The sequence below is a fragment of the Acomys minous genome (assembly GCF_964271855.1).
Source record: "Acomys minous genome assembly, chromosome: 14".
Lineage (NCBI taxonomy): Eukaryota > Metazoa > Chordata > Mammalia > Rodentia > Muridae > Acomys > Acomys minous.
The window spans coordinates 53,936,338-53,955,621 of record NC_140496.1 but is presented as its reverse complement, the minus strand read 5'-3'; the positions used below and the strand labels follow the sequence as shown (position 1 = coordinate 53,955,621).

Below are 19,284 nucleotides of genomic sequence, written 5' to 3'. Positions count from 1 at the left end.
TGTGCACCACAACGTCCAGCTGAGAAACACACCTTTAATGCCAGCACTTAGGCAGCTACATCAGGAGGATCACCAGTTTTGAGGCTATCTGAGGTTACATAGCCAGACTGTGTCAGACTGATAAATCCTTATGGAGGAAAAGCATGCCCCCTACTACAGCAAGGGATAAGAAAGAGCCTTGGCTCTGCAAACATGGGGACCTGAATTCAGATGCCCAGTACCCACACAAAAGCTAGAGTTCTGGGGTTCACTAGCCAGCCAGCCTAGCTGGGGATAAACCAACACACCAGCAGTAAGCTCCAGATTCAATGAGAAACCTGTTCTAAGGGGATACAGTATAGGGAGAGCAGAACTCCCAATGTCTGCCTCTGGCCTCTACACACCTGCACATGCAGCATCCACATACCATCCTCCACCTACACCCGACACACACTCACACGCTTACACATATCTACACTCAAAAATACATCACACACACTCCCATACACACACCACACACACTCTTACACATGCACACACACCACACACATTCTTTTACACACACACACACATACCCCAAAACAAACACCAAACATCTGAACATACTCTTTCACACACACACCCAAACACATATCACACAGTCTTACACACAAACACAACCGCACACATACACACACAGACACACTTACACACACTGCTCTCCCACCAGCTTTGCTGTAGATGATGCTTCTGACTGTACAATGAAAGTTGCATTTTACTATTTTGATGAAGAAGTTGCTGTCCACAGATCCTTCCTGTTCTCCACAGGAAGTTGCTTGCCTCTACCTCCTCTGTCCTCAAAGGAGTAGTGTAGCCTTCAGTTATCTTATCCTGACAGGAAAAATGATGCCTTTTATAACTGCACTGGAACCAATACAGAGAAAAGGAGCTATAAAGGAGTGAGTTTTATAACTTTCTAATCAGAAACTTGTCTTTAGATTCACAGAGCCCTGTTCCCCGAGTGACATAAATATGAGTCTTAGCTATGAAGCCATAGAGTTAATTAAAGGAGTCCTAATACCACTTAGAAAACCAACATTTTAAAAAAATGTATTTCCTCATTCCTACCAACAGTATACAAACACATCAGGAATTTTTAGTATCTATATTTCAGGGCTGAAGAAATAGCTCAGCAATTAAGAACACGGGCTTGGCCAGGCAGTGATGGTGCACACCTTTAATCCCACCACTTGGGAGGCAGAGGCAGGTGGATCTCCAAGAGTTTGAGGCCAGCCTAGACTACAGAGCGAGTTCCAGGACAGCCAGAGCTGTTATACAGAGAAATCCTGTCTTGAAAAACCTAAAAGGAAAAACAACAACAACAACAACAAAAAACCAAACAAACAAACAAAAAAACCCAAAACATTAGCTAATCTTTGAGATGACCAACAGTGTATTCCAGCAACCTCATGGTAGCTTACAACCACCCATAACTCAAGTTCCAGAGGATTCCGTGCCTTCTTTTGGCCTCCACAGCACCAGGCACAAGACTAGTACACAGGCATGCATGCAGGCAAAACACACATGTGTATAAAGAAAACATTTTAAATTAAAAATGTTTCTTCGAGCCTAATGGTTGGGGCATGCCTGTAATCCCAGCACTCAGGAAGCAGAGGCTGATGGGTCTCTGAGTTTGAGGCCAGACTGGTCTACACAGTGACTTCAGAGACAACCAAAGCTACACGGAGAAACCTTACCTTAAAGAAACAAAAACAGTCAATCAATCCATCTATCTGTCTATCTATGCTTCTATGGTGCAGAGAATTCATATCCATAAAAATTGAAACATTAACTTTCTTACTTCCCTACCAAATGATAAGTCTGACTATCATGCAAGAACCCTAATGACAGAGAAAGAACATTAATTAATGTCAACAGTCGGGCGAATTAAGAAGGCAAAGTTTCAGTCGAGCACTTCGCACCACTCTATTCATTTTAGTAAAAATAGTAAGATGCTTTCTCTTCACCACCTGGTGTAATTTGTTTCATGTTAGCTAAAAAGTAAATATGAGAATAAAATAGCACAGTGTATAAAGTCTAATCAGAAAACACCAGGAATATACACATAACACAGTCTTCTTGTTATTATTCTAACTTTCCTATTTCAAATTCCAGAGATACAACCTGGAACCCGAGGTACAGCAACACTGTTGACTGATTTCTTTAGTGTCTACACATAGACAGTCCAGAGACTCTGAGGAGAATTGATATTTTGTTTTTCCACTCAGAAAGAATGGGCCTGCATTGAAAGTCAACACCAACTGGAAGTCTCTAAAAGACTCAGAACTGCCTCCCTAGTCATCCTAAATGAATACAAACACAACTGATCATGCAACCAGCAATAGAAGACCCATGAATTTCTCTACCATGGCTATTTAAAAGGCACACCAGACACACCAAATAAAATAAGCTAACACATTATAATCTCAAGCTGATGCAAGTTACCTCTCTGTCAAGCGGCAATGCAGAACCACTAAAAATTAGACTTGGGCTGAAAACATTTCTAAGTGACACACAGAGAGAGGACCTGGACTTCTAAAGAGATTACAGTTTGCAGCACTACAGCAATAGGAGGCAGCAGAGCATCTTGGCGACACTGTAAATACTGCACAAGGCACCTCTTCCTCAGGGCCAGGAATACATTACCAAGTGAAAATAAAATTCATCCAGTGAAAAAAATCACCAGGGACTGGTAACCAGTACAGAAAAGGAACTTGAGAGCTGAGAGACAGGAATCAGAACAGCCCAGGCTCACAACAGGTCCAGGGAGAAGCTCACATAGCTGTTGGCCTAATGTGCAGTCAGTCTAGGACTCTCACATCAGACATTATTGTTAAAACCCTCCAGTTGGAAGCCACAGAAGCTCAGCACTTGAGCACTTTTAGGCTGTCTCATCCATTATCTTGGAAACTATTTCCTCTAGACCAACAGGGCAAGTGAGGCACAGGCAGGTAGATTCTAGTTATTTCAAGAAAAGAGCTGAACCAAATGAACACTGTCACTGATCCATGAAGATGTTGTGGAAGCTGGGCCTGATGGTCCTCACCTATAATCTCAGCACAGGAGGCTGAGGCAGGACCATCTAGCTAAGGAATACTACATATTCAACAATGATCCCAGTGGCAGCACAGCTGGCTTAGGTCCTGTCCCTACTCTCGGGGATGTCTGCAGTTATGAGGTCACCTGCCAATGCATTTCTTAGAATGTGACCCTGTTTGTCCTTCAGCAAATCTATACAGGGCCATGTCTGGCTGAATACCTCACACTCGCCTCTCCCCCGGCCACTTTAAGGTCAGTCTCCTGTCTCCACTGGGGACCAGTCCCTGAGCTTCTGCCTTGAACATTCTGAAGCCAGCTCAGACTGAAAACGTCTGCTCCCTGAGGCAGCCAACAAAGAGAGACTGGGCCAGAGTGTGGAGGTGAAGGTGAAATGTGGTCTAGAGTAGCTGCATGTGTAGGAGGTGAACGGTGGAACCGGCGAAGGCAGGAGGCCAGTCTGGTTCACGGATGTTGGTGTGAGAGACAGAAAATGGTTAAACCTGATGCTAGTCAAGGGACTGTCACTTTTCCCTCCTCTTGATACACTGGAACCAGAGAAGGACGCTACTCTTCGCAAAAGTTAAGAAGCCACTGACTCTATGACAAATGACAAAGAAGAATAGTGCCAAAATCTGATGGGTGCAAAGATAACATTGATTTTAAGGTGCACCCCAAGTTAAAATGTGTTATCATAAAGAAGATGTATCTTAGAGTAAGAAGAACACAGTAGGTGTTTTGTGTCAAAGACTCTACATCACTGTAAACAGAGGGCAGATGGTTTAAAAAGTTTTAGAATTTTCTTCCATCTTGAAGATTTTGTACATGTATACAATGAAATACGATCAGACCCACCTTCCACTTCCCCCAACTTCCTCCAAAGCACCTCTTACTTGGTCCCTAAGTCTTTTTGTTTGTTACATACTAAGTCAATTTACTGCTGCACTCATGCACAGCTCCAGGGACCTGCCTGGAGCACAGCAAGGGAATGAGATAAAAACAAACAGACACACACAGAATGCTGGGATTGGAATCTTGGTAGGAGGAGCAGTCTCTGCAGGGTAGTCTTCAGGCACAAACATGGGTCGGTGAGAAAGGCACAGTGGACATTCTCGGCACACACTGTCAACACCCACACTCAGCACCCCCAGGAAAGCCCTGCCATCCCTCTGAGCTTGATGACTCTAATGGGGCCCTTGATATAGCTATGCTCATGTCAACAACATCTTCACTCAAGCCCTCAGCCAGGCTCCCTGAGCTCCCTGCAAGTGCTACCCAGTTCTGTATGAGTGTGGAGTCACCCACTGAATCATGAGAAATCCATCAGTGGCCACAGGTCCAATAACCCCTCGGTAAGGGACTTGGAGAGCACCTCCCCATCTCGCCAGAATCAAGGCTGGATTCTCATATGCAGCTTTTTAATGCAACTAACAACAGCTGCTGTTGAGTTCGTGAATGCAACCGCCATGTGAAATCCAGAAGATGCATTCCTCAGGGCTCCTCCCCATTATCCACCTCTTACACTCTTTCTACCTCCTCCTGTGAAATGTTCCCTGAACCGTGTGGGAGTGGTGACTGCTACAGTGGTCCCACCTATGAGTGAGCATTTGTAATCCTTTATTCTCAGCACTCTGAGGAGCTGGGGGTCTCTGTACTAACTCACAGGAACAAGAAGTTTCTCTGATTTTTTTTTCTGCGTTACTGTTCATGTGTCAGCACAGGAGCATGTCCAACTGCGAGTGTGCATTAGGTATGCCTGTGGAGGTTAAACACAATCTCAGGGGCCGTCCTTACCTTCTGCCTTATTTGACTCAAGTATCAGTTTACACTGTGCAGACCAGGCTGCTGACTTGTGACTCTGGAAGTCTCTCATCTTGCCACAGCAGTGCTGGAGTTACAGTCTTACTACCATGTCTGCCTTTTATGTAGAATTTGGAGACCCAAATCTCAGCTTCTCATGCTTGAGCACCAAGCATTTTACCACAGAACAAACTCCTGACACTTTAAAAATTTCTGTCAGTAATTTCATCAATATAATTTTCTTCTTAATCGGTTGCTAGAGAATTACATATTTGGAAGGCCTCAAACCACCTTGTGTTTCTCATGTTTTCTCTGCTCATGTTTCTCTGTGTGTGTGTGTGTGTGTGTGTGTGTGTGTATGTGTGTGTGTGCGCATGCACACGCATACACACACACACACACACACACAAATTTAGCCCCAAATTCCAAATGACCCGTCCTCCATTCCTGACAGAGTCACAGTCAGGCCACACATATGGCCTGATACAGCTAACTGACTGTCCCTGTCAGGCCACACATAGGGCCTGATACAGTTAACTTGCTGTCCCTATCAGGCCACACATAGGACCTGATACAGCTAACTCACTATCCCTGTCAGGCCACACATAGGGCCTGATACAGCTAACTCGCTGTCCCTGTCAGGCCACACATAGGGACTGATACAGCTAACTCACTATCCCTGACAGGTCACACATAGGGCCTGATACAGCTAACTCACTATCCCTGTCAGGCCACACATAGGGCGTGATACAGCTAACTCACTATCCCTGTCAGGCTTCATATATGGCCTGATACAGCTAACTCACTATCCCTGTTAGGCCACACATAGGGCCTGATACAGCTAACTCACTATCCCTGTCAGGCTTCACATATGGCCTGATACAGCTACCTCACTATCCCTGTCAGGCTTCACATATGGCCTGAAACAGCTAACTCACTGTCCCTGTCAGGCCACACATATGGCCTGATACAGCTAACTCGATATCCCTGTCAGGCTTCACATATTGCCTGATACAGTTAACTCACTATCCCTGTCAGGCCACACATAGGGCCTGATACAGAGAACTCATTATCCCTGTCAGGCCTCACTATGGCCTGATACAGCTAACTCACTATCCCTGTCAGGCCACACATAGGGCCTGATACAGCTACCTCACTATCCCTGTCAGGCTTCACATATGGCCTGAAACAGCTAACTCACTGTCCCTGTCAGGCCACACATAGGGCCTGATACAGCTAACTCACTGTCCCTGTCAGGCTTCACGTACGGCCTGATACAGCTAACTCACTATCCCTGTCAGGCCACACATAGGGCCTAATACAGCTAACTCGCTATCCCTGTCAGGCTTCACATATGGCCTGATACAGCTAACTCACTATCCCTGTCAGGCCACACATAGGGCCTGATACAGCTAACTCACTATCCCTGTCAGGCCACACATAGGGCCTAATACAGCTAACTCGCTATCCCTGTCAGGCTTCACATATGGCCTGATACAGCTAACTCACTATCCCTGTCAGGCCACACATAGGGCCTGATACAGCTAACTCACTATCCCTGTCAGGCTTCACATATGGCCTGATACAGCTAACTCACTATCCCTGTCAGGCTTCACATATGGCCTGATACAGCTAACTCACTATCCCTGTCAGGCCTCACTATGGCCTGATACAGCTAACTCACTGTCCCTGTCAGGCCACACATATGGCCTGATACAGCTAACTTACTGTCCCTGTCAGACCACACATATGGCCTGATACAGCTAACTCGCTGTCCCTGTCAGGCCACACATAGGGCCTGATACAGATAACTCACTGTCCCTGTCAGGCTTCACATATGGCCTGATACAGCTAACTCACTGTCCCTGTCAGGCCTCACATATGGCCTGATACAGCTAACTCACTGTCCCTGTCAGGCCACACATAGGGCCTGATACAGCTAACTTGCTATCCCTGTCAGGCCACATGCAGGGTCTGATACAGCTAACTCGCTGTCCCTGTCAGGCCACACATAGGGCCTGATACAGCTAACTTACTGTCCTTGTCAGGCCACACATATGTCCTGATACAGCTAACTCACTATCCCTGTCAGGCCACACATATGGCCTGATACAGCTAACTCGCTGTCCCTGTCAGGCCACACATAGGGCCTGATACAGCTAACTCACTATCCCTGTCAGGCTTCACATATGGCCTGATACAGCTAACTCACTGTCCCTGTCAGGCCACACATAGGGCCTGATACAGCTTAATCGCTGTCCCTGTCAGGCCACACATAGGGCCTGATACAGCTAACTCACTGTCCCTGTCAGGCCACATGCAGGGCCTGATACAGCTAACTCACTACCCCTACAATGAGGCTTACACAAGCCCAGCAAGAACCAGGCATCCAAAGCCTTCTTCCCCCAGGCTCCCATAGCCTCCTGCCTCCAAGCCCAGGACCTACCTCAGGTCCAGGTAGTCTCATGTAGGGTTCTTAGAAAACACCTGAGACACATGGGAAAGGATCCCCTTTGTCCCCTAGTTCTAATTTCTGTCTCTTATTGTGTAACACAAAGAACTTTAACAGCACTGACTAAGGCACTTGCCCTTTGACCCAAGATTCATCTCTCCTAGCTCTCCCTTCTCCAGTTATAAGTTAGCTCCAAGTGCCTAAAAACTCTTCTCTTCAAAGACAGATTACTATGGAATAAGAAAAAGGACTGCTGGGCAGTGGTGGTGCACACCTTTAATCCCAGCACTTGGAAGGCAGATCGCTGTGAATTTGAGACCAGCCTGGTCTACAAAGTGAGTCCATGACAGCCAATGCTACACAGAGAAGCCCTGTCTCAAAAAAACTAAAAGAAAGAAAAAGAAAAGAAAAGGAAAAAAAAGGACTAAGCCATGTGCTTAGTCCCAGCATTCAGGGAGGCAGAGGTAGGTGGATCACTGTGAGTTCGAGGACAGGTGGGTATACAAATCTAATCTAGGACAGCCAAGGCTACACAGAGGAACCCTGTGTGGAATAAAAACCAAAAAAGAAAAAGAAGAAGAAGAAAAGGAGGAGGAGGAGGAAGAAGAAGAGGAGCAGGAGCAGGAGGAGGAAGGGGAAGAGGAAGAGAACTGTATCAGCGCATTTCTCCCTAGTATCTAAATATAGCTGCAGAACACATAGCTTCAAGTCCGGCAGTCACATATACAGCTGCTACTGAGTCACTTTAGCATGTTTCGCCCCATATTTGACTCTTTAAATGTGTCTGATCTTTCTGCTTCATCAACACTAACTGCTTTACTTCGGTCATCCTGAAATTTTTTGTTGGGGAACACATACAAGCATACAGACACAGAAACACACACACACACACACACACACACACACACACACACACACACACACAGTGAGTGCGTAGATATGGGGAGCTGCCCTTAGCAGCTCTTGGCTTAAAACATTGGGAAATTCCACCTTGTCTGTAGATTCCATTTTCTATAACTCTGCCTGGCACGTAGCAGGCTAAGGTCAGCCCAGGCTACTCCACCTGGACCCTGGGAACTGCTGCCTGACACGTAGCTGGCTCCTCCAGATCCTGGGAGGCTGCTTGCTTATCTTGCTTCTGTAGCTGTATTCCCTCAGCGCTCAATCCCTAATCTTGGAGTTCTTCCTGCCAAGGACGGATGGCTGGATACCTGCCTTTAGGTTCCCACAGCAACCCTGCCCTTGCCCTAGATATTGCCTATATAAACCCTGTAAGAATTTTCAATAAAAGGGGCTTGGATCAGTGTTCAGACTTGCCCTCATTTCTTCATGTCTCTTGTCCTTTACTTTCACTTCGGCACCCCCTCCCAGGTTCCGTTTGAAAACCCCGCAGGCTGGAGCACACAGATGGAGCCATGGGTGTATTATTGACATGGTCATAGCCATGTCAAAGACCCCAGTGACTCAGGAACATGAAAATGGCAAAGTTTTCCCCCAGGTGTCACCCAGCAATAATGAAGCCTTCCTTTCTCTGATGCAACTGTTTAGGGAGGACAGGCCAGCCTGTGCAAAAATCAGCAACCACAGCTTCCTCCTGCTCCTCCAAGATGACCTCTCCCCAATTGAGCCCTCCTAGTGAGACTAGCTCTCCCTGCTCCTTGTGATGATTGTAGTAGGTGCTCCCATCAGAGTGAGCACATCCCACACGACCCAGCTGTTCTGTATGTCTGTCATTGCCCCATTCCTACATCACCCTAGTCAGGTTTCCAAGGCCAAGCCATGCAGGCCTTAGCGTGCATGCACACTAGCATGCAACAAACACACATAGAGGCTCTAGGGTCCACAGGTTATACTGACACGACACTGAGTTGTATCTCCTGCTGCTGTTGGCAGTTCCATTGGACTAGACCCCACCCCTTGTTCTTTGTTTCAAGATTTGTTTCAGTAATTGTTTGTGCATGTAAATGACAAGAAGAATTTATCAGATCCAGCTCTAGAGCTGGAGTGCCAGGTGGTTGTGACTCACCCACCTGGGTACTGGAAAACTAACTCTGGTCTCCTGCAAGAGCAGTAAGTAGTCCTGTATCTCCTAAGGAAATAGAAGAAGTCATCAAAAGTCTTCCAACCAAAATAAGCCCAGGTCCAGATGGATTCAGTGCAGAATTCTACCAAACCTTCAAAGAAGAGCTAATACCAATTCTCTCCAAAGTACTCCACAAAATAGAAACAGAAGGATCATTATAAAACTCTTTCTATGAGGCCACAGTCACCTTGATACCTATACCTCATTAAGACTCAAAAAGAAAGAGAATTTCAGAGAAATTTCCCTTATGAATGTTGATACAAAATATTCAATACTTGCAAACCAAATCCAAGAACATACCAAAAATATCATTCACCATGACCAAGTAGGCTTCATACCAGGCATGCACAGATGGTTCAATATACAGAAATCCATCAACGTAATCCATCATATAAAGAAACTGGAAAAAAAACACATGATCATCTCCTTAGATGCTAAAAAATCATTTGAAAAAGTCCAACATGCATTACTGTTAAAAGTCTTGGAGAGATTGGGGTATACAAAGCATGTAAACAAACATAGTAAAGGCAATATACAGCAAACCTATAGCCAACATTAAATTAAATGGAGAGAAAGTTAAATCAATTCCATCAAAATCAGGGACATGACAAGGCTGTTCACTCTCTTTATATCTCTTTAATATAGTGCTTGAAGTCCTAACTAAAGCAATAAAACAACTAAAGGAGATCAAAGGGATACAAATTGGAAAAGAAGAGGTCAAATTATCACTATTCGCAGATGATATGATAATGCACATAAGTGACCTCAAGAATTCTACCAAGGAACTCCTAAAGATGATAAACACCTTCAGCAAAGTACCTGGATACAAAATTAATATTTAAAAAATCGGTAGCCCTTCTTTATACAAAAGACAAATAGACTGAGAAAGAAATTAGAGAAACTACACACTTCATAACAGCCAAAAAACAAAAAATAAAACAAAACAAAAACCCATAAAGTATCTTGGTGTAACTTTAACCAAGCAAGTGAAAGACTCTATGAAAAAAACCTCAAGTCTCTAAAGAAAGAAACTGAAGAAGATATCAGAAGAGGCAAAGATCTCCCATGCTCATGGATCGGGAGAATCAACATAGTAAAATGGCCATCTTACCAAAAGCAATCTACAAATTCAATACAATTTTCATCAAAATTCCTACACAACTCTTTACAGAACTGGAAAGATCAATTCTCAACCTCATATGAAAAAATAAAACAATCCCTATACAATAAAAGAATTCCTGGAAGAATTTCCATCCTGGATTTCAAGCTGTATTATAGAGCAACAGTTACCATGGTATTGGCACAGCAATAGGCTGGTTGATCAGTGGAATGCAATCAAAGACCCAGAAATAAACCCATACACCTATGGACATTTGATTTTTGACAAAGAAGCCAAATCCATACAATGGAAAAAAGATAGCATCTTCAACAAATGGTGCTGGCCTAACTGGATGTCTACACATAGAAAAATGCAAATAGATTCATATTTATCGCCTTGCACAAAACTAAAGTCCAAGTGATTAAAGACCTCAACACAAAACCAGACACACTAAATATGTTAGAAGAAAAGTGGGTAAGAGCCTCAAACTTGTTGGTACAGGAGACAACTTCCTGAAGAGAACACCATTAGCTCAGGCTCTAAGATCAACAATGAATAAATGGGACCTCCTGAAACTGAAAAGCTTCTGCAAGGCAAAGGAAACAGTCAAAAGAACAAAACAACAGCCTACAGACTGAGAGAAGATCTTCACCAACCCTACATCTGGCAAAGGGCCAATATCCAAAATATGCAAAGAACCCAAGTAATTAAGCACCACCAAACCAAATAACCCAATTAAAAATGGGGTACAGAGCTAAACAGAGTTCTCAACAGAGGAATATCAAATGGCCGAGAAACACTTAAAGAAATGTTCAACATCTCTAGTCATCAGGGAAATGCAAATCAAAATGACACCTATCAAAATGACTAAGATCAAAAACTCAAATGACAGCACATGCTGATGAGGATGTGGAGAAAGGGGAACACTTCTCCTTTGCTGGTAGGAGTGTAAACTAGTACAACCACTTTGGAAATCAACCTGGCATTTTCTCAGAAAACTGGGAATAGTGCTACCTCAAGACCCAGCTATTCCTCTCCTGGGCATATACCCGAAAGATTCTCCACCATACAAGGATACTTGCTCAACTATGTTCATAGCAACCGTATTCGTAATAGCCAGAATCTGGAAACAACCTATATGTCCCTCAACTGAAGAATGGACAAGGAAACTCTGGGACATTTGTACAATAGAATACTATTCAGCTATCAAGAACAAGGAAATCTTGAAATCTGCAGGCAAATGGATGGAACTAGAAATGATCATCTTAAGTGAAGTAACCCAGACTCAGAAAGACACATGGTATATACTCATTTATAAGTGGATATTAGCTCAACCCAGATGTCCTCTGAGAGATTCCACCCAGTGGGGGATCAGGACAGATACTGGGCCATGCAGCTGGACTCTGGGTGGAGAGCTTTGAATTGTATTGAAGAGTTGAGGGATGGAAAAATGTGGGAGGGGGGTTGTCAGAAACTCCACAAGGAGGCTATCAAGGCATGTGGATCTGGACCCAGGGGGGCCTGCACAAACTGATGCACCAACCAAGGACATTGCAAGCAGAAAACCCAGACTCCCTGTTCAGATGTAGATGATGGACAGCTCACTGTCCACAGGGGGAGGAAGATGAGTAGGGGACTGTCCTGTCCCATGGGACAACTTCAAACCAGGGTTCACATGAAAAAAGGAATGCAGATGGGGCAAGAGCAGAGAACACAGAGACAAGAAGACCTGGTAGAAGATCTCCGTTGGAGGCCTCCATTTATTAAAGCACAATGCAAGGTTTATACAGACACCAGACACCACTGCAAACTCCATCCGGCTTTGCCCTCAGGGCAGGCTATAAAGGAAGCATTCGCCTGCTAAATTCTCCTATTACAGAAACTTGTTACAAGTCCTGGGGGGGGGGGGGGAAAGAGAGCAGAGCCTGGAAAGACTCTCTGCCCAAGTTTCTTTGTCTTATCTCAGCAGGAGGTAGTCCACACATCCAGGTGTTGCAGCTTCTGCAACAACACAAAGGATCCTCCCAGCAGGGTCTGGCTAGCAGAAGGCTGTCTTTGCACTCACTAAGTCACAGTCCTGAATTATGGCTTGCTACAGGGGACTGCCTCTGAGAAGAACTCTGATGCCTTTCATTTGTTCACTGTCCCTGAGGGGAGAGGTCCTGTGGAAAGTTCACTGCCCCTGAGGGGAGAGGAAAGTAATGCAGGCTCTCAAGATGAGACCTGGTAGGCTGTGGTAAGATGGTTGGGGAAGAGGACCCTACCTGTCAGAGGTTGGAGGCCAAAATAGAATGGAAAGGGAGGGAAGGTAGGAACAGGAAAACAACAAGGGGATTACAATTAGGATGTCATGTTAAATAATAATAATAATTTTTTTTTAAAGAGCAGTAAGGGGCCGGGCATGGTGGCGCACGCCTTTAATCCCAGCACTCGGGAGGGAGAGGCAGGTGGATCGCTGTGAGTTCGAGGCCAGCCTGGTCTACAAAGCAAGTCTAGGACAGCCAAGGCTACACAGAGAAACCCTGTCCCCCCACCCCCCAAAAAAGAAAAGAGCAGTAAGCACTCTCAACCAGTGCACCATCTCTTCAACCAAACTCCTTGCTCTTAAGTTACAGGAGCCAACTCTCCCTCTTTGCAGAGTGATGCACCCACATAGTGCTATGCACAGAGGGACTAAAGCAACCTCAGCCACAGTTGACACCTTCAAGTCTTCTTGTCACCTCCCATTTGTTTTCACTGCACTAAACTAGGTTTTCCATCACTGGCAGCCACAGCATCTCAGCTGACAAACATCTGTATGTGCAGAACTCTTAGAGTCCTAACAACCCAGAGCCTTTCATTTCCCTAATAGACAGTGACCCTCTCAGAGGGTCACTACTTACTACATGAAGCAGACCCCAGAGAAGGTAACTGGGATATTAGAGACTGTATCACACCACACACAAAGAGAACACACTGCTTTTCTCTAGGGAGATACAAAAGAGTGCATAAAAACGTGTGAGCCACAGCAGCAGTCTTCTCAAGCTGGAGGGTCAGAATGATGTGTAGGGCTCTGCCTTCTTCCAGAAACGCTGCGTGAGTGGAATACAGGGAGGAGTACACAGCAGCCTCTGGGAAACAAGAACCTCACATGCTCTCCAGCACCAAAGTCTCAGCAGGTGATGGACAGATGCCCCACAGGTGGGAGACTGACTCCACGTGGTGCATCAGCCCCTTAAGGGCCCGTCAGTTCAGACAGAGCTGTCAGAGTCCAATAGGCTCAGGGTCACCCAGGAGGATGGGCGGGGGGAAGCCAAGCCTGCTACTGAGGTCACCCTCCAACAGCTCTAGGTAGAGCCTGATCCAAAGTTTTAGCCTCCTGCTATGAGTAAAAACATTTCTGACCCTGGGCCTATAGTTCCAATTCATATTTGAGGGCAAGTACTCAGGTAAACCCAAGCCCCAGAGTTGCTGCCACTCAAAACTGATAGAACAGCAGCAAAGCACAGCAAAAGGAAACTGTTCCAGGCCAGGAGTCTTGAGCTCAGGTTCAAGGACAGGACAGTGCCCCAGATTTCATGTCCTGCTTCCAGATCTTTCCTGAGCCGGGCAGAGGAGGGGCACCTCACTGCTGCCTTGCCTGGGCATCACTCAAGGGCAGGTGTCCACGCAGGAAGGGATACTCAGATGGGATCCTCATGCAGTTTAAAGTCTCAACTGTCACATGGATTATCCTGACCATTTTGAGAAGATCACCCACATCACATCCACACACGTACTTTACCGTTAGAATTCTGTTAAACATTGGTAAAGATGCCAGTTCTATGGTATTTACACCAGCTGTCAGCGAGTGACCCAGCCTTCCCATATCCTAGCAAGGACCTAGCATGTCTTCAAATTGCAATGAAAAATGAGTTAGAGAAAGTCCATTTCCATTAATTTATAAAGATTTTTAAAAGTTAAACCCTAACTTTTCCTTTAGAAAGTGTCTTTTATAAGTCAGTGTTGTTACATCTTCTCTGATGTTCAAGTTTTTTGAGAAGGCTTACTATTTTCTCATTCTGGTCAAGGAAAAAAGCAGTATCCTACAATTTTTACTGAATCTCCATTTTATGTAACAGAGAGCTCCTACTTTTCTTTACCATATTAAGGCAGGTGTGGCTAATGACAGGACGCACACTGAGCTTTACTGTGCTGCTATCACCCCATGCACACACACTAACCTAGATGGTGAAGGTTTATCATCTGCGTGGTCTCTCAACACAGTCAACAAGCGCCACAGAGACTCTCCAGGCTGCTGCTGGCACAGCAGAGCATCTTGCCTTATAATAAGCTCTCTGATTCATAATGCTAAAGTAATGATAGAAGAGGAGAGAATGCACAAGCCAAAGAGCCAGCGTGAGTGTTACAGAGCCCTGGATGTGGTTCTGCAGTACAGTCTGGCATATCTGAGACCATAGGCTCCATCCCCAGTACCCCCAAAGGAAGTATCATGCACTACACCTAACTGGACGAAATAACTCTTATAAAGCTAGAAGACTAGACTGTCACCATCAGCAGTTCACTGAACTAGGATGTAACAATCATTAAAACGGACGATATCCCTCACAGGAATTTTCAGTTCCTATCAGGACCACCTTCACACATGTGGTTTGTCTTCTATCAGAGCACCGGTGTCTGGCAAATGACTACAGACTACCTTGATTCGTAGAAAGTTTAAGGCACTAACAGATGTAAAGTGATCAGCGCAGGCAATCTGGCTTCTGCCCTAACTTCCTCCACAGGCATGCTCCTTCTCAGTCACACCTGTTTTTGCACACAGGTCTGTTGAAAAGACCAATTATTTTCTTCCTATCTCTCTTCCTCCCTCCCTCCGCGCCTCCCTCTCTCTCCCCCCCTCACCTCCCCCTGCTTTAAAAGTAGTAAATCTACAGACAAGAACCTGGAAATCTGTGCTAAAGGCTCTAAGAAGAAACACAGACCCTCTATGTGCGTGCGTGCGTGCGTGCGTGCGTGTAAGAGACCTTGAGTTGGACTCCCACCGTGGGATTTGTGAACTTGGACAACTATCCTGAATGAACCCAAATATGGGGTCACTGTCTTTCAACTACTGATGGGCCAGCCTCGGAAGTGCCCAACAGTAAGAGCGCCAGGGAACAGGGACGACCCTCACACGGATGCAAAAGGCTTCTCTGCCCCAGAGAGAAGTGTCCCAGTTTTGAACAATTAAGTACAAACTAATAATACAACCACAGATCGAAAGGACATCTTCAGGAAGCACTGCAGAGACCGAAGCGCCTTAAATGCCAACAGGTGCTCCCAATCAAGCATGCTCCCCGAGTTTTCCAAGGGGACTGGTGAGCGCAGACACAAGCTGGGGTCGCCTCTGACTTCCCCTCCCAAAAGAGGGCAAAGGCGGTAGCTTGGCGGCCTCTCGGAGTTGGTCAAAGTTTGGGACCGGCGCAGCTGCACCGCACCAGAGCGCAGAGCTCAGTGCGGACCACGCTCCTGGTGAGAGCCGGAGAGAACTGGGACTGTGGCTTTCTGAGCCCAAGTCCGCATCCTGGGCAGCCGCTCCACCGTGTACAGGACCCGGCATGAGGATGCGGACTCCGCAACTCCACTTGCCATCCTGGGTCACGACTGGCCCTGCTTGGCCACAATCGGCTCCCGTCCCCTCAGCTCTTCACCTAGGCCCTACTCACCTGCGGAGTCGGGGGCTCTGCTTTACGAACCCTGTGTCCGGATGCTGGCGCCAGGAGCCTAAACCTGGGAGCGTCCCTTGGACGCGCATGCCTCAGACGCTCTTCCTGTTTCCTGTTCCCAAGGCCTCAGGGCGCCGCCCCCTCATTCTCGCGGGGGTCTCCCCAGGGAAGGGGAGGGGCGGCCTCGAGAGCGGGGCTTGGAGGGGGGAGGCAAGGAGGCCGGAAGACCTAAGGCCTTTCAAGAATTGAGTCCCACAGGGTGGAAGGCAGCCATGGACCAGTAAAAAGCACATATCGTCCAGCCTGGTCTACTAAGTGAATCCAGGACAGCCAGGGGTAAAACAGAAAACCCTGTCTCGAGAAACAAAACAAAAATAATTATGTATCATACTCTGATCAGCAATTCTTTGGCTGGCTGCCCCAACCTGTGACAGACACACCCAGTGGCAGAGGTGTAGCTGTAGTACATAATAACCAGGGCCCTGCTTCCTTCTAGATTATAATATGGGCTTTCCAAAGCATGCTGTGCCATAGTTGCCACTGTGAAGAACCTATTTTATCTGGACCAGGGAGATGGCTTCAATCCCAAAGGCACTTGCCTAGCAAGCCTCATGGCTTGAGTTGAATCCGGAACACATGTAAAAGTGACAACAGGTGCTGGAGAGATGGCTCGGTTACTGGCTGCTCTTCCTGAGGATCCATGTTCAATTCCCAGCACCCACATGGCAACTCACACCCATCTGTAACTCCAGTTCCAAGAGATCCAATGTCATCTTCTGGACTCCTCAGACACCAGGAATGCATGTGTTACATAGAAATACATGCAGGCAAAACCCTGATACATACACATTTTTTTCCACATGCATGGTCAGTACTTTATTCCTTGAAGATGGTCTTAAATCATCACATTAAGTAAGGATAAAAATTAAAGTTTCAAATAGAGAGTTTTATGGGGTAAGTTATAACCCATGTACCATAGTCACTCTGAGGAATTTTGATCTTAGAGCCTATGATGCATCCCGCTGGCAGTACATTTTTTAAAAGTTAGAGGTTGAAAATAGACTCCACAGAGCTTTCCCCTGACTATGCAGATACACATGCACACACACACACACACACACACACACACACACACACACACACGGGGAGATAAAGGGAGACAAGGGGAGGGAGGGAAACACAAGGTACATGTACTTATGCACACACACACATTCACAGAATAAGTTTTTATTTTATATATCTTTTTTGCTGTTCATAGAAACAAATTTAATGTACCATAGAATGCGAAAGATTAGAACTATTATTAGTAGAGTGTCTAATTCTTCTACTTTTAAAAAATAAAAATAAATAAAACAGGACAGTGATCAGAATAATAGTACCATTATAATCACATCAAGTAGAAAGGCTACCATCACGTTAGAGATGTAACAGGCAGGACCGCGTGTCTTTCATGACGCAGAGGCTTCAGGTGTGTGTGGTTCCACTAGAGCTGCTCACTCACTGATGGAAAGGACCCTAGGTCTCTGTGTCCACCCTTGGATTGTTCTAACTTCATTTGACAGATAAAATAGGTGGACTATACAAAACACTTAGTAGAATAGTTACTTAAGCTGTTTTACCTTGTTAAAAGACTGTCCAAGTTGTGTGTAGTTTGTTTTTGGTTTTTGTCTTTTGTTGTTGTGTTTTTTTGTTTTGTTTTGTTTTGTTTTGTTTTGAGACAGGGTTTCTCTGTGTAGTGTTGACTGTCCTGGACTCACTTTGTAGACCAGGCTGTCCTGGAACTTGCAGAGATCCACCTGTCTCTGCCTCCCGAGCACTGGGATTAAAGGCGTGCGCCACCACACCCCGTTATATGTAGTATTAAGATCAACAATGTGCAAATATGTATCTGATTATAATAATAGAAGTGTCCAACTCCCTGTATTGTGAGAAATAGTGCACTGTCTATTTTGATATATGAGACAAAAATAATTGTATGTGATAAACAGCCTTACTCAGTATATACACATGTATTTAAGAATGAGCAGCACAGAGCAGACCTAACTCTTACTACCCAGATTCCTGACTACCAAGAAATGAAAACAAACTTTAGAAAAATACAATGCAAGAAAAGATTCAAGTCAAAAATATATTCCTTTGGTTAAAAATCATCCCTCTGTATGGTCATTTGTACTCTACAAGCATGTTCAGTAGCCATAGGCATCCACTCCCGTCACTACTCTTACATGCTACAGCGGTTTTTCGGTCTAGTAGTTGTGGAGCTCACTTGGTTGCAGAAACAAAAACGAACTCTGGAACAGTAAAGCCTTGTAGCATTACCCTCTTGATGGTGGTTTTTAGTTTAGCTGTCTCTGACACATGTACTTTTCTTCAGATACTGTATAGCCAAACTTTTTGTAGAAATCAACATTTTGTGGTAGACATTCAAGTGTGGTCTTGTAACAGTTCAGTTCCTTGCTTAGCAAAGTAAGAGTTGATAATAACAGTTTGCCGAGCTGCTTCCCTCTGCACTCGTCACTGACGACAACATCTTCCACTCTTCCTCTCTTAGCATATGAGTGGATAAATTTATGTTCTATTATCAGAGTCGCTGTGGCAACAATTTGCCCTAGGGTCACATCTTCCACCACTGTGACATAGTAATCCCCGGACTTCTTCATATGCTCAAAAGACTTCATGAACTGCTCAGGGCTGACCGTCAACTGACCCAGTATCTTTAAAAAAACCTTTATTCAAGTCGGCAGTACAAAGAGGCCGCAAAACCAAGCCTTCTCCAGGATGCGTTGGGGAAATGGCCGGAGAAAATGTGACTGTATTTTCGCTCCAGTCGACATCTCTGAGCAGGCTTGGGTCAAACATAGGCGTCTCATCAGGTTTCATCTTCCCAGTGAAGCCGGCGCGTGGTCACAGCGCCGCATCCGATCAGGCTGCAGCTCCAGCCCCACCCCCTCCTGCACCCCCAGCGCCGCAGCCGGAACCACCGGGTCTAACGTGGCCAGACCAACGCCTCGGCTCTGCCCTGCCCTCCCGCACTGCTGCACACGCACGCCGCCCCAGGGCTCCGGGGGAGAGCTATTTTATATATCTTTTTAAAGACTTATTTTTATTATGT

The 19,284-nt window shown here is 45.6% G+C and overlaps 1 long non-coding RNA gene and 1 pseudogene across 2 annotated transcripts in view; both read right to left on the bottom strand.

Annotated features, from left to right (window-relative positions):
- LOC311582656 overlaps positions 1 to 16,272 on the bottom strand; it is a 71,009-nt gene extending 54,737 nt beyond the window's left edge. The window contains exon 1 of the long non-coding RNA XR_014774184.1: positions 16,173 to 16,272. This is a non-coding gene — a long non-coding RNA (uncharacterized lncRNA). The remainder of the gene's footprint in view (positions 1 to 16,172) is intronic.
- A 2,014-nt stretch (positions 16,273 to 18,286) lies between these two features.
- On the bottom strand, positions 18,287 to 19,068 carry LOC311583650 (glucosamine 6-phosphate N-acetyltransferase-like; annotated as a pseudogene). The gene has a single exon. The product of its transcript is annotated as a glucosamine 6-phosphate N-acetyltransferase-like (transcript).
- Positions 19,069 to 19,284: the final 216 nt, after the last annotated feature.